The sequence below is a fragment of the Aythya marila genome, assembly GCF_965140915.1.
Source record: "Aythya marila genome assembly, chromosome: Z".
NCBI lineage: Eukaryota > Metazoa > Chordata > Aves > Anseriformes > Anatidae > Aythya > Aythya marila.
Genome location: NC_139080.1, coordinates 55,815,769 through 55,830,394, shown reverse-complemented (window position 1 = coordinate 55,830,394; position 14,626 = coordinate 55,815,769).

The window sequence follows — 14,626 nt, the reverse complement described above, 5'->3', positions numbered from 1 at the left end:
AATCCATCTCACTGTAATTTTTATCCTTCCAAATGTCTCAAATGCTGCTTTTCCAAAATGAGGTTAGTTAGCACCTGCAGATGGATGAAGCAATAAGTTTGAAAGTGTTGTTTTCTGGTCAGCAACTGATGTGGTTACAGCTCCTCATGAGGCCTTTGCATGAGTAGACAGCTTTGAATTTATTGCTGGGTCATGAGAACAAGAAAACAGGGGGAGGGTGAAGTCTCATATGCTTCTTAGTTTTTCCTGAGGCTAGGCAGCTGGCTTTGCAAGAACAAACTTTGAATGTATCAACGATATCAATTCAGTCTTAAAATTCAGGCTCTTTAATAACTGTGTTCTTGAAATTCTCCTCTTGACTGGTTTGCTATTTTTCTTTGTAATTAAGATTGAAGTCACTTTTCTTGGTACCTGTAGATTCTACCAGTTCTTTCCAAGGTCCTCCCACCCACCTACCTTCTGCTCACTTTGCAGTTACTTTTAAAGGGAATTCTTTAATACTCTGTTGGAAATTACAGGAATCCTTTCTATTCTACAGCAGATTAAAATGTATCTGTGATGAGAAAAAAAATGCACTCCAACAAGTGGTTGTATCAATTACACAGTTTGTTTTTTGTTAGGATACTGGAACAAGCCTAAGATTTTATCGACTTTTATAAGTAACATATAACTTTTATTAGGAGAACATTATGTCTATAAACAGAGTAATTCATCTTCTTGCATTTTCTGTCTGATGGGATTTACTATATATATATATATCTTGGTAGGACTGTAATAAATGGATGCAAAAACTTTTGCTATAGAAAGGTCCTACCTTTCTTATAACATTTACCTTGTGGACATAAGAAAAATAACGGAATAATAATTTATAATTAACAACAGTTTAACAACAATAGAATGACTAATGACTCCAGAAGACGTATATTGCAACTTATGGGCTGTATATGAATTAGGTTTCCTCAACACCCTATAACATCTTCTGGTTACTTGATGATGCAGAATAGATGTCACCCAACTGTCAAAAATAAAGCAAGTCCTATTTTCTTACTTCATGAAGAGTTGCACAGGCTATCTTGCCAAAGACCTGCCTCCTGAAGATGTGAAGAGAACTTTGGCAGCTGACCAGTGTAGAGAACTCTGAGGATCTCAAATGTGTGAGGGCTCTGACAGCAGCAGAAGATGCGCTGACATGTCTGATACTGAAATTGAAAGCAGAGTTGCAATTTGAACCATATAAATCCTTCCTTATGTGCTCTCCACTATGTTGGGCTGCAATGGCAGCTAGCTTTCTGTCCAGAGGAGTCTCAAGTGGATCCGATACTGGAGATTCTGTTTTTCAGCATGTTGCATGAATATTGACTAGATATGAAGTGATATTTTTCCTTTTCATTAAAAACAGAGAAATTGACAGCTGAAATGCAAAGGTAACAACTGCTTTGTGTGTTCTTTGGCTCTGGTGGGATTTATTTATATGAATGGATCTCTCCATGGTCTGAAAGACTACACAGTTTACACCAGGATCACCAAAAATGCGCAATCACAGAATCATAGAACCATTAAGGTTGGAAAAGACCTCCAAGATCATCTGGTCCAACTATCTCTGTACCAACAATATCACCCACTAACCCATGTCCCTAAGCAGCATGTCCAACCTTTCCTTAAAGCATGTCCAACCTTTCCTCATGCAGAGCTTTAGCATTCCTGATTTTTTTTTTTTTTTTTTTTTTTTTTTTTTTTTGTGTGTGTGTGCATATGCTGGTATGCTGGCAAATTCCTTGTACTCTCCCTGAGTTTCAGGCTACTGTGTCTTTGTGCAACATGTACCTCTCACCACATGTCTGGCCTACCAGAGGAATGAGGTCTGATCCTTGCTTAGTAGGAAAGAAGTTGTTCATGAGCCAGACTTTTTCGTTCTGACCATTGTCAGACCACTGGTCTTGCGTGATAAATACGTAACACAGGTAAGCTGTTCCTCTCAGCCCCTCTTGGCAGTCATCATTCACTTGATGTGTGAGCCAGCTCTGAAAGACTTAGATTTGCAGCACATTGATACACAGTAGTCATCCAGAAGTGGGCAGCTCTGTCTCCTTATATTGCAGAAAGGCTCTGAAATCAGTCACCTAGCAGGGGTCAAGGATTGTGTGGAAACTTCATGTGAAGCACAAGACATAAAGATAAAAATATCTGCAGCCAAGGTGCTCCACATCAACTGCCTAGCTTAAGAGGACCCACACATAGAGAGTGCTAAACAGTGTTGGACTTCAGTGTAGAAAATTACACAATGTAGTGTAGAAAATTAAACAGTGATGTCCCAACTCAGCCTCCAGACAGACAAACAAACTCAAACCTACAACCTGGCTAGCACAGCCCAGTTAAAGAAAAGGCAAGGTCTGCAAGCCTAACAGCATGAAATACCAAAATGTTTTGAGAGCAGACTTTGCCAGTCATATGGGCCTTGCATGCCAGCTCCACCTCTGGAAGGCTGTCATTGGTGTCAAAGGAGTCCTGAAGCATTTTGTGTTTCCTAGAAGCAGCTGCAGGCTGTGGGTTTCCTTGAAGGGCTGGATTTCAGTTATGAAGTCATGCAGGCAGCTTGACAGCTTGATAGCTGGGTGGGAGAGAGAGAAAACTTCATGGTGTTTGTACAAAGCGGAGGCTGTTGGCTTGGCATCAACTCTTGTGCAGTAGTCTGTAAACCTAGTAACGTTGTTACTAGTACACACAATAAAGTGGATAAATTCTCCCATTCTCTTTACTTAAACAATTAGATGCTTTTGTGGGTGATTTCAGGGTAACAGAATGAATAACAAATTTCTCCTATTCTCCAGGTGAAGCCATCATTGCAAATGGGATTTGAGATGCTCTCCACAGACTCAACATCACAGAACAAAGTGCAAAGACATGAATGTGAGAGAACACTGGTATGGAAGAATGTTTCCTGCACCTAATCTTAGCCATGTATACACCTGGGCAGAGGGAAGAGTTTATAACCAGCTGATGTGGGAGATGTCAAATCAGTGCAGCTTTGCTGGAGAAATATTGGCTTATGCTGAACGAGAATCCACATTACAGTTATCTAGAATACAAAAAGCTATTCAGAAAATACCTTGCCAGGGAGAAGATAATGTGCATAATTTTGGAAAGCTTTTTGTAGATCTTTTGTTATCCTTCTGAACATATCAGTCCAAAAACCCCACAAACCTGTGCTTCTAGATATAGCTGTCCACCTACTCCATAACTGAGAGTAACAGGAGTTGTTTGTGTTTGCTGAAATACTATCACTAAGAGAAATTTTCTCTGGAGACTGATTAACCAAGATTATTGCCTAAGTTCTAAATTATTCACTTTTCCTTTGTACCCTTCTAAGATGGGCTATTGTTACAGCTGGAACATGTGTATTTGAGGCCATCATCAGCTGTACTGTGTAGCTAATACAGGTAATTACAATGAAGTGCTCTAATTTTCCTGATCAGATCAATTTTTCTTGTGAATATTAAAGCTTCTTGTTACATGTTCTGACTGGGGAGAATGGACTGTGCATAGACTAGTAAGCTGAAAAGAAGAGCTTGCACACAGAGAGATTTCAGTGCACTTGTGCTTTTGTCAGTGCATAGGTGTACATTAATTATCTCAGCGATGCTTCACTGTGATTCAGCTTTCACCTTGGTCTGACTCCAGTGGTTGAAATGGATTTCAGTTCTTGTTACCACCAATGTAAGGGATGGAGAATCAAATCCAGCCAAATTGTTTGTTTATTTGTTTTCCAAGAATAATTTGGTGGGTAAAAGGATCCATCAGCTGCAAATTTATTGTTATTATTAAAATATTGATATTGATATTAATATTAATATTGATATTATTTGGTGTCTGTCATTGTCTGCTTCACTGTGAATATGCAGGGTTTTAGCCACTGCCCAACAAGTTTGGGGATTAGATCACAATAAAGTAGACAAATTCAATTTTATAAAAACAGACTTCATTTCCAAAGGAGCACATGCTGCTTTGTAATCAACGCAGCAACCTAATCTCTCCTGTCAGCCTCAGTGGGAATTTCTCAGTTTAGGCTTGCTGTCCCTGATGCATGAAGGCAGGACAAAACCCTGACCTAACTGTTCACTTGAACAGCACCTTGGCAGCACCTCCAGGCCTCTGCCAAGCCCAAGATCCCATGAAACAAACCCACAGTCAGGAGCAGTTGTCCTGAAGGGAGGACTTGAGCTTGAAAAGTCTTGTTTAAAGACACATGTTGGCAGACATGTCTCCAGATTGACACAGTCGATATCCTGCTTTCCAGACCATCTTGATTTAGACACAGTTAACAGGGGGGATGACAGGTTAGACCTAATCCCAATTTCTTACAGTCCCAAGGATTGTCATAACCCACCTGACAGGTAGATTCCAGCTTCCTTCCACATGTCTTCCTGACTGAACAGCATTATGTCAAGAATGTTTCACATCCGTTCCAGAGATCCCTGAGATGCTACTAGCAACAGGTAACAGCCATGCTGGCTGAAACAGCAGCAATGACAACAATAAATCCCACAGAGAAACAACAACAAATAAACTAACAAATAAAACAAAAGACCCACTGCAATCTAGTTTTCAGACTACTGGGCAATGCTGTGCAGGTCATGAATGCTCCCAGCTACCCCAGTACAGAAGTATTTGCATGGCTAGTGATGGTGGAAACCTCAATTCACCTGGTTTATCATCAGACAACTCATGTTCTGTGTCCATATACAGCTTCCTTAGATCATATTCCGATGTACACTGACTCAGTCTTGGTTTTCAGCCAAAGCATAGTACCAAAACATAGCCCACAGTGACTGCTACCATGACCTGTCCCTTGAAGGATGCTACCTTGCCATGTAGGCAACAGGGGCCCAGAGCCCCATCATCTCTCAGTTCCCCAAAAGCCTCCTTAGTCTAAATAGCTGGGGCAGCTGTGTATCTCAGTTCCCTTGTTGGAACATCACTGTTACTAGGTTTGGCTGCTGAAGATTTTGCCTGTAAAGTGCAAGCCCTAACAAATTCTCCTGGTCTGATGCTTGTGGTTACAGAAAACACTCTCTGATAGCCACAGCTTAGTGATTTCTGCTGCTCAGCCATACTATCATGATATAGAAGAAACACAAACGCACCATCAACAGATGTTCTGAAGATTGTTTCCCTCTCTCCTTTTCTTCACTCTCCTAAACCCCACCCTTCAGCCCAGGCTGCTTGTGATAGCACTCAGTGAGTGCTCCTGCACACTGCTCAGACTTTTCCCAGGAGGATCACAAGCTTCATGTTTCTCACAGAGCTACAGCCTTGCTGGTTTAACAAAAATGCTACAAGCTTTGGCACAACACTGTGAATAAACCCAGATTACTCTGCCCAGTGCTGTTAGGTCAACTCTCCTTGTGCCTCCCAGATGAGAGGCAACTTTCTGGTTCCTGTGGGTCAGCAGTACATTCCTCCTGTCCCCTCAGAGCCCTGGCTTCTGGTGACAAAAGTGTTTTCTGCAGTGACAACACTAATTGCCAACAGCTTGATTAATGCCACAAGCAGTCATCAGTATTCTCGACACTGCACTCACGGTAATGCAATACAAAAAGAATTAAATTAATATAATTGACCACTTATCCCTGCTGAAAAGAAGAAAAAAATATATGCTTGCTATTGAAAAGCAACTTTAATTTAGGTTCCCTCCTGTTCTTTCTGCTTAGAGAACTTGCATTTGAATATAAATACATGCATATTTGAAATCTTGCAGCAAGAGTCTTTGGAACAAACATTGCACCACACATATAGGAACGATAATAACAACAATTTGTAGGTGACAATAAAACCAACATTATTTTACTAAAGATGAGTACACATTGCTGCTGTTATTTGAAGAATAAAAAGCTTGCTACTTGGCTTAATAGAATTACAGCTGTGATGAAAGGAATGGTAAATGAAGTTCAAAATGGATCAGCTTTTTGCCACCAAAATTACACCTGAGTCATGAATCTAGAAAGTAATTTGACACAAAAATCACACATTTAATAACAGAATAAAAACCCTACTTCTTTCAGCACTTAGCAAAAATTGTGGTAGTGACCAAGACATATACACTGGTATGTAATTCCTTGACAAAACCCTGCCTTTAGCTAATGTCTGTGCAAAACAATACAGGAAAAGGCTTCTCTTAGACCTTGCAATTTTTGTCAGACAGAAAGAGCCATCAACTTTAATCATCCCTTATTGGCACAATCTTGCCCAACAAAAAAAGCAGTGTGTCCTATGGCTCCTTCTCTGCACAACCTCTGTAATCTGCCAATCTTCTCTTTGCACAGTGACATTAATTTCCAGGTAGACTGTAGTCAGTCTTTGAACAGTGCTATGCTAGGTTTGTATTTGCTGCTGAACTCTACCCTTTCCATGACAATTCAGAGCTCATCAGAGGACAGCTGATAGACAAGTCACACAAGCCATCACTGCTGGAGTTACAGGCTGCCATTTTGCAGCTTATTCATCTTAACTAGAAAGTGCCTGACAAAGGGCAGAGTCCCTGCTGCAGGGAACAGACCAGCTAGTCCAGGACAGTGCAGGTAGGAGAAAAATGCCTTTTCCACACCCACATAACCATTACCTCTTCTCCTGGTTCAGAGAAGGGCCTGCTGTCAGCACAGTCCAGCAGGCAGGCTCTGATGCTGCCCCTACATGCTGCAGGTGACAGGCCCATGCACTGTGGAGCACCAGGAAGAGTTTCTGCCATACAGAGACTGAATGCAAACTCTGCCCAATGACAGATTCATTTCCAGAGCACACACAACTTGGGAAAGGACACAGCAGCGTACTGGTATCCATTTGTCATGGCCATGTCACTGGCTCCTCTGAGGCATTTGGGGGCTCAAAGGATGTGATAACAGCAACCAGAAGAGAAGGCATTGAAACAATCTATTTATTTTTATTTTTATGTTTATTTTTATGTTTATTTTATTTTTATTTTTATTTTTATTTTTATTTATTTTTATTTTTTCTACTGGCCCAGGGATGTGTCATTACTTATGGAGTGTAGTCTTTGCTGTCACGAATGCCAAAGGGGCAGTTACAAAGGAGGAGGCACTGGATTTTGCTAGAAGCATAGTTAAAAGGGCCTTTCACTCTCATACTGCTTAGAAAAGCTTGCTGATACTCCTTACAAGGATGTGTGGCATTGGAGCTGACCCACTGTAAAATACCCATTTAGAGTCATGGTAAAACCTGGGTGGCAGCTTTTGGGATTCTGGCAAAAGAAGGGACAGATTTTGTTGCAGATGAAACATTGGATCCAAAACCACATTGCCAGCTTCCTCCTCCCGATCAAGGAGTGAGTTGTCTTCATTCTAGATCTGGGAAGATGGCTTGTCTTGCCTCCTTTCCTACGTTTCATTTTGCTGGCACTCTGAAACCCACTTGTGCCCAGCATTTCAGTCCCCTCATCCTGACTCGTAAGCTTGCAGCCCATTTGGCTGTGTTCTTCTCACACCTATTCTTCACTGAGGTGCATCTGGGGAGTGTCTGACAAAACCACTTACTGAGGCAGGTCTTTGTAAACAAGGAGATTAAATGAAACAAAAGCTCCCAGATCAAAATATTTCTCCTTCCCCTGTCGTGAAACTCCTCTCTTGTCTTGTTTGATTTTCTTTTCTTGAGAGTAAAAAGGGGGATATAGCTTAACGGAGACAGGCAGGCAGGCAAACAAAATGTTCTTATTAAAAATTAGAGGTTTTTTTGATAGTGAAGTGTTTGATACTCAGAAGAACTAATACCATGAACTGCTTAAAACATATGCAGCAATTATTCACTGTGCACAAATCAATGTGGAGCAAACAGGCATTTTTGAATGACATGTATATTCTCAACAACTTTATTCAAACGTGCTGATAGGAGCCATCCCAGACCTCTCTGTCTTCCATGAACACTTGGGTACTGGTGTTGCATTCCCCATGCAGTAAGTGACCTGCCCCCATACATGACCAGAGGAGTGTTGTAGTATCTAGCTGACCACCATAAAGTACTGCTGCCTAGCAGTATTGGCTCAGCTGCTGTATCATCTCCAGAGCTCTGAACTCTCTCTCTGGGGGCTACTCAGAAAATGCCTGAAAATGGCTGTCCTAGTACAACAACGCCGTTCTTGCTTTCTTTGTAAAAGGATGGAGAAAAGGGCATCATCAAAAGCAGCAGTATATTGAATTTTTCATGTTCTCCTTCCTGATGTAACCTATTCCCCATTGTATCTGGATGCTAGGGAGAGTTTTCAGAATGTTCCTTAATACAACATTGATCTTTTAGCATATGTGCAGAGAAGGAATAGAGTTTCCACAATAGCTAATGTATTTTTTTTTCGACTATAAAGAGTATAGAAAGTATTCATGTTGGACAGAATTTCCTGGTGTGAAGTGAAATGGCTTGTGATGGGCATTTCTGAGTATCTGACTGCAGAAAACCAGCTGTCATCGCTGAGATAATTTTGACATTAGTTAAACTTAAAAGAAGACAATGCAAAGCCATCTGGCTTACTTGACTACAGCCTACGAGCAATGGGGGAAAAGTTTAGGCAAGAAGAAAGACACTTCTGAGATCTTTTCAACTAAGGAAAATTTTTCGTTTATTGTTTGCTTTGGTAGGACAGAGGAGAAATGCTCATCAGCATACAAACACAAGGAGAAGCTAGAATGCAGTAAACACTCCACTATCAAGAGGGTTATTTGTGCCACGTTGACTGTTGATGTCCATGGATTTGTGCTGCTGATAGCAACCGAGGACCTTATTCAATATCCCACTAGAAGTTCTCAGGTCTCTCACCAGGAATGCTGCTGAGCGTGCCCACTTCAAGTGGCAGAGGTGTGCTATCAACTTCAAGGAGAAAGCAGCTTACATTAGCAAGATATTTAGGTTTGAAAAAATAATGTTTTTATTTCTAGTGGTTTTTATTTATTTTTATTTTTATTTGTTTTTATTGCAACGTGTACGTGAAAATCCTCAGGGTCAGACTGCTGGGTCTCAAGGACAAAAATTGGTAGATGTAAATAAATACCTCTCTAAGTTCATGTATTTTTGTTAAAAACATGGCTTTTCTTCATGTAGATTTTAGTAGTAGCCATCTGAGAAAAGAGTTTTTTTTCCCTTTTGCTTATTATTATCAACCTAGCCTCTCCAGCATCCTTCCTCAATCCCATGGAGAACAATAAGTCCTACTCTAGAGAACCCAGGCTTCACAGATGCTGATTCCAGCTTACCCTAGACTGAACTTCTTAGTTGGTTCACTGCAAATGGCATCTGGGTTTGTCACACTTTTTTCCTTTCTGTTGTACTGTGGTGATGTGTGAGGGATTTAGAGTCAGCTGATCTGATTCTGCCATTGCCTGCCTGGGCTAGCTGTATCTCTGTCAAAAGAAAGATGGCAGTATCTGACTAGGAGCAGGTTTGGGATGACTTTGAGCATTCCCTACAGTAGCAGTTTAAGTACTTGTATCTTCGTATCTTGTGTATTTAGGTATCATATGAGAAGATGCAGCAGTGACATATTTTCACCCAACATATATCTTCAGGATTCGGGCTGAGCACTTGAAAATAAAATGCAAACAGAAAGAACCTCTACCTGCTCACACACTTCACTGCAGGCAGCTGGAATTTGGTGTAGTCTGCTGATGTTGTGTCCAAAGTGCACAAAAATAATTTAGGTCTACCAGTTAAGGTGGAGAGACTGAGTCTGCCCAGGCCCTCATGTCCTTTGACACAGCAATTACTGTTTTGACAAATCCTTTTCCACCCACTAATCCTGCTCAAATTCAGATACAAATGCTCTTTCTACAGCTCCACAGAGCTGTAGCTCTAATAGTTTGGTGTAGAACAGCACAGCTCTTGTATTGTGATGGGAGATAAAGAATCAGTGGCTGAAACCCAGCCAGCCTGGACTTGTCTTTTTGTATCCTGACAGAGAAGAGCGGTGAAAGCGTAAGGCTATGTGGATGGTACTGGTAATCTGCTGTTCTTCAGGACAGATGACTGCCAGTCATGGTGGATAAGGGCCTGGTCTCTGCTGCTCTACGGGATACTATTTCCAGCACAGCAAGCTGAAAAGCTAGCAGCTGGCTGCTGAGGGAATGGGTGGAAGCTTTAAAAAAAAAAAAAAAAAAAAAAAAACTAAAAAATGCATCTCTCTTTCTTCCTGCAGTTGAGTGCTGCAGACCAGATGTCTCAAAGTGATGCTGTGAAGATGCTGATGGTGAAAGACTTTCCAAGATCTGCGGTGTAAAGGTGTCAGTCTATGAAAAGATCATACTCACGTAACAGGGTAAAGTATTCACATAATTATCGGTCTCGGGGAAGTCTTCATAAGAAATCTTTAATTTCCTCCCTTCTTCGTCTATCCTCATTAACTGTTACCAGGACACACAAGAGACTGGTAGCAGAATAGAGAAAGCACTACTGGTACCAAACGATTTCCTAAGCTGTGAGTCCCACATAAGTGGAGGAGACCTTTCCGTGCAGAATAGATCAATCAGCGCAAAGAGAGATACTGTATCAGAATCTCCTATGGCTACAGATAAACACTCTGCAACACTGTCCACCTCTGTAGCAAGGACACAGAAAGCTGCAGTATTAAGAGTATTAAGATGCAAATTTCAGTGATTATACTCATGAAAAAAAAAAAAAAAGAAAGAAAAAAAAATAAAATAGTATGGAGAAAGATTGCCTGTGCAGGTGCAGGTGGCTAGATTCAGATGGCCGAGTTTAGGCTGACTACAGGACAATTCCATCCAGGTTCTGTCAGAAGGCAGGTTCCTATTTCTGTGCAGGTGAGAAGGGAGGCACTGAGGAAGCAGCTCAACACAACAGTGAGTTGTGTGCTTCAGTTGTGAGTGGTATTGACAGCCACGAATTACCGCCTGCTGTGTTAGTCATCTAGAGAAGGGGCATCTACAAATGGCATCAGGTCTTCCTAAGCAAGACATCCCAGCCAGTCTAAGACATCCCTGTCTCCTGTTAAATCTAGGTAGGTCCGTTGCTGATTACAGCAAGCTACCAGCAGAGGGAGAGGGGCACTTGCTCTTTCTTTCTCCCTTCCTCAGCAGTGATGCTGAGAGCACGCTGTCGGGACCCACTTTACAGTCCTCTGCCTGGAACAGGTTGCCTCTCCACCCTGAGGGTCTTAGCCTTGGCCAGTGTGAGACAGAGGTGGAACCGGTGTTGGAGAGTGTGTTTCTTCCTCCTTTCTTTCAGAGAGCAACAGAGGAACAGAAAATAATTTGGTCTAGAATCATTTGCTCTCCTGCTGCAAAAGTTCATCTGTGACTCATCCAGCTGTCAGGACTGGTAGGAGCCCATCCCAGCCCCTTCTCATTCTGCCGGGTCGGAAGTCTTGTCTGAGAGTTGCCCCATACTTTCACAGACATACCACCTGTGTAACATAAAAATCCTGATGGAAGGTGTAGTGTGTTCAATGATCTGTTTTCTTTCTGCTCTGTGGCTGACAGGGAAAGAACTTTCCTTAGAGAGGAGGACTGTAAGAAAATTGGTGAACCCTCTTTTTCATTTGAATATCCATAATCCAGAGTTCCCTGCAACCTCTGTAAATATGAATACGTGCCTGCAAACCCTGAAATATTGATTGCAGGCTTAGATGAGTCTGCAGGATTTTCTCAAGTCTGGCACTTGTTCAAGATTATCTTTGGGCTTGGCACCCACCCAGGTAGACGTGTTTAGTAGATATAGTTGCTTGCAAGGCTGCAGCACAAGCTGTTACATAAAGCCAATAAAACTAGCGTGCAAGGAAGTTGAGTGTGCCAGCTCCAATAAGGGTGTTGCAGTTAACATGCTGTCAGCATTGCCTTCTTCGCATGGGATCTTCCCAGCAGCTTCTCCACTGAGGCCCATGGATCTTTGCTGCTGTCAGGAGAAGTAAGAGCATGGATTAACTGTTTAAAACCCTTTCTCCAGGAACTCATCTGTGCCTAAAGCACAGGGAAGAAACTAGCTGAGAAGCTTCATTTTTAGCTGAGGTGTTGTATGGTGTTTCACAAGGCACAGTACAAGGCTGCTGCTTTGCCTATTTTCTCATTCCTGTATCCAGAGGAACTGTGCAGAATTCAAAACAATAGTGTAATTTCTGCTCTTATGTAAAATGTATACCACCTCCTTAAACACATGGCTGAAAGCCTGTATGGAAGGATTTGCCTCGCCACACCTTACTTCTTGGTCCTCCCTCATATTACACAAGTACACAATCTCCTTGCATCACTCCTTCCATCCTGATCTTACTGTGACATCTGCTTTTGCCATGTAAAATTTCTTTGATCCCATCGGAAACATGGTGGTTCTTTATCCCAGTAGACATCTGCTGAGATTTTAGTTAGCATATGACTCTTATGGCTTTTCCTTAACCACAGAACAAAATCAGATCTTGATCCTGAACAACATCCTGCCACTTGCATAATACAGATTTAAATCTATTTTTAAAAAATTGGGGAGAAAACAGATTTTTTTGGCAAAGTCTGATGCAATTTTATAATGTCGCATACTTGGCAAGTGTGATTGTGTTGCTATAGTTATCTTAGATTATGACCAGGATGAATTTTTTACTCAAAGCTAATTTAGAACTCATCTGGCTCAAAAGCACCTTATCTACTTGTCTAAGCCCTGGAAGAGTCACTTGCATCACCAAAAAGCTTGAGTTTATCAAAGGAGCCTTAGCACCAGTCACTAGCCAGTGCTTAGCAGAGACCTCAGTGATTGCAGTCTGCATTTGCTCTTGTCAGAGCATCCTTTGCAGCATCCCTGACATCAGGGAAACCACTGCGTGAAGGTGGGATTGGCCAGCAGAGATGCCCTCTCCTTTATTTCACCTAATACCTCCCCCTCTATCTCAGCAGAAGGGCCACCTCTGATGTCCAACTTTGTGAATGCTTTTCTCCTCTGTGAACCAAAGAAATGGACAGAAGGCAGGAGTGCAGCCTTTCATAGGCATGTGCATCAGAAGTTGACACCTGGTGATGGGGAGTCAGTATTTCCTATTTGCTTTGACAGGTTCTGAGCTAGGAAAAAAAAAAAAGAAAGAAAGAAAGAAAGAAAGAAAGAAAGAAAGAAAGAAAGAAAGAAAGAAAGAAAGAAAGAAAGAAAGAAAGAAAGAAAGAAAGAAAGAAAGAAAGAAAGAGAATTAAACTCCACAGATCTAACAGATCCTTAGTTATTTCCCAGAGCAAGCTGTGGAGCAAGAAGTGGGAAGTGCATGACTGAAAAACTTGCCTTAGGCTGGAAATTCAGACCAAAGCTAGGAACTAGATGGAGACTTCTTTGGAAGTGAGGTGCTGCAATCACTCAAAAGCCTTCTTTGGTAAAGAGTTGTATCTACAGAGGAAATTTTTACCTGAGGCCATCGTCTCTCAAGGCCGAGTCTGCAGCTTTAGACAATAGTGTACACTTGCTCAACTGCTGAGTACATTATTTATGTAATAAGGATGTGAATCAGCATATTTAAATATAGAAGATCTATTCCAGCCTCACCTTACTGAGGCTGTGCTTTCACTTAATTCTGTAGCAAAGTCTTTGTAGTTCATTGGTCGGCAGTTGACTAAGGCAGAGCAGCTCTGTTTTTTAGCAGCCTTTAGTGTTACATAACTCCTTTGCATTGTTATGGAATCACTGTAGTTATCAAGAGAATACATTTTAGGAGGCGTCAGCCTTTGAAGTCAGACTGACTGCAACGTTTGCCTGTTTGGAGGAGATGAGAGGATACTGGAGTGTTCTGTGAAGTGTGTGAGCCCAGACAGGGCACAAGCTGGAGTCTGTTCGGGTTAATGGACAGGCTTTCTGCTGAGTTTCCACAATATTTGCCACAGCACGTGAAGACTAGGAGAAAAGCTGAAAGATGACAGCACTGGAAAATCACCATTTGGCCTCCCAATCCTGTCCTTGTCAGAACAACAAAAGAGATTTTTCCTTCCTTCAGTTCCTCCCCAGCATCTTTATTGCAACTTTATTCCCCATAAGCTAGTTTGGGAATGCAATAGGCTAGAACCCAGCAGGCAGAGCCTTTCCATCTGTCCTTCTATGTGTCAGAACAGCAGGGGCCAACAGTCCAGAGAGGCTGGTGTGCCTCTGGAGACAAGTCTCATGAATATGACAGTATTCTCTCAACTGAATGCCACTGTGCTCCAGACTGATTACAGCAATATAAGAAATCCAGGCAATTTCAGTAACTGCAGATAACACTGTAGGGGATATACAGGATTAGGGAGAAAGAACTGCTTCAAAAGTGGCAGCAGCACTGAGACAATTGGCCTTTGTGGGCTCCAAGAAAAGAGGGAAGGTGCAGTGTACCAAACTGCCCCCCATACTTAATGAGCCATAACTAAAAGAGAGAGGGAGCTTTTGCAATGTGCATGGCATTAATCACTACTTACAAGATGATGCTGGGCTGACTGGATTTGTTATCTCATGGTCTCTATTTATATGTCTTTTGAATCAGAAATATTTTACTATGTTTTGATTGGAGCTGACAGGTTTTTCTGCCCTCATGACCAACAATAGCTGTTTTAGTGGTGGATTTTTTCTTATTATATTGTATTTCCCTGTTTTTCCTGTTTTTCCAATGTGAAAAATCTGTCATAAAAGT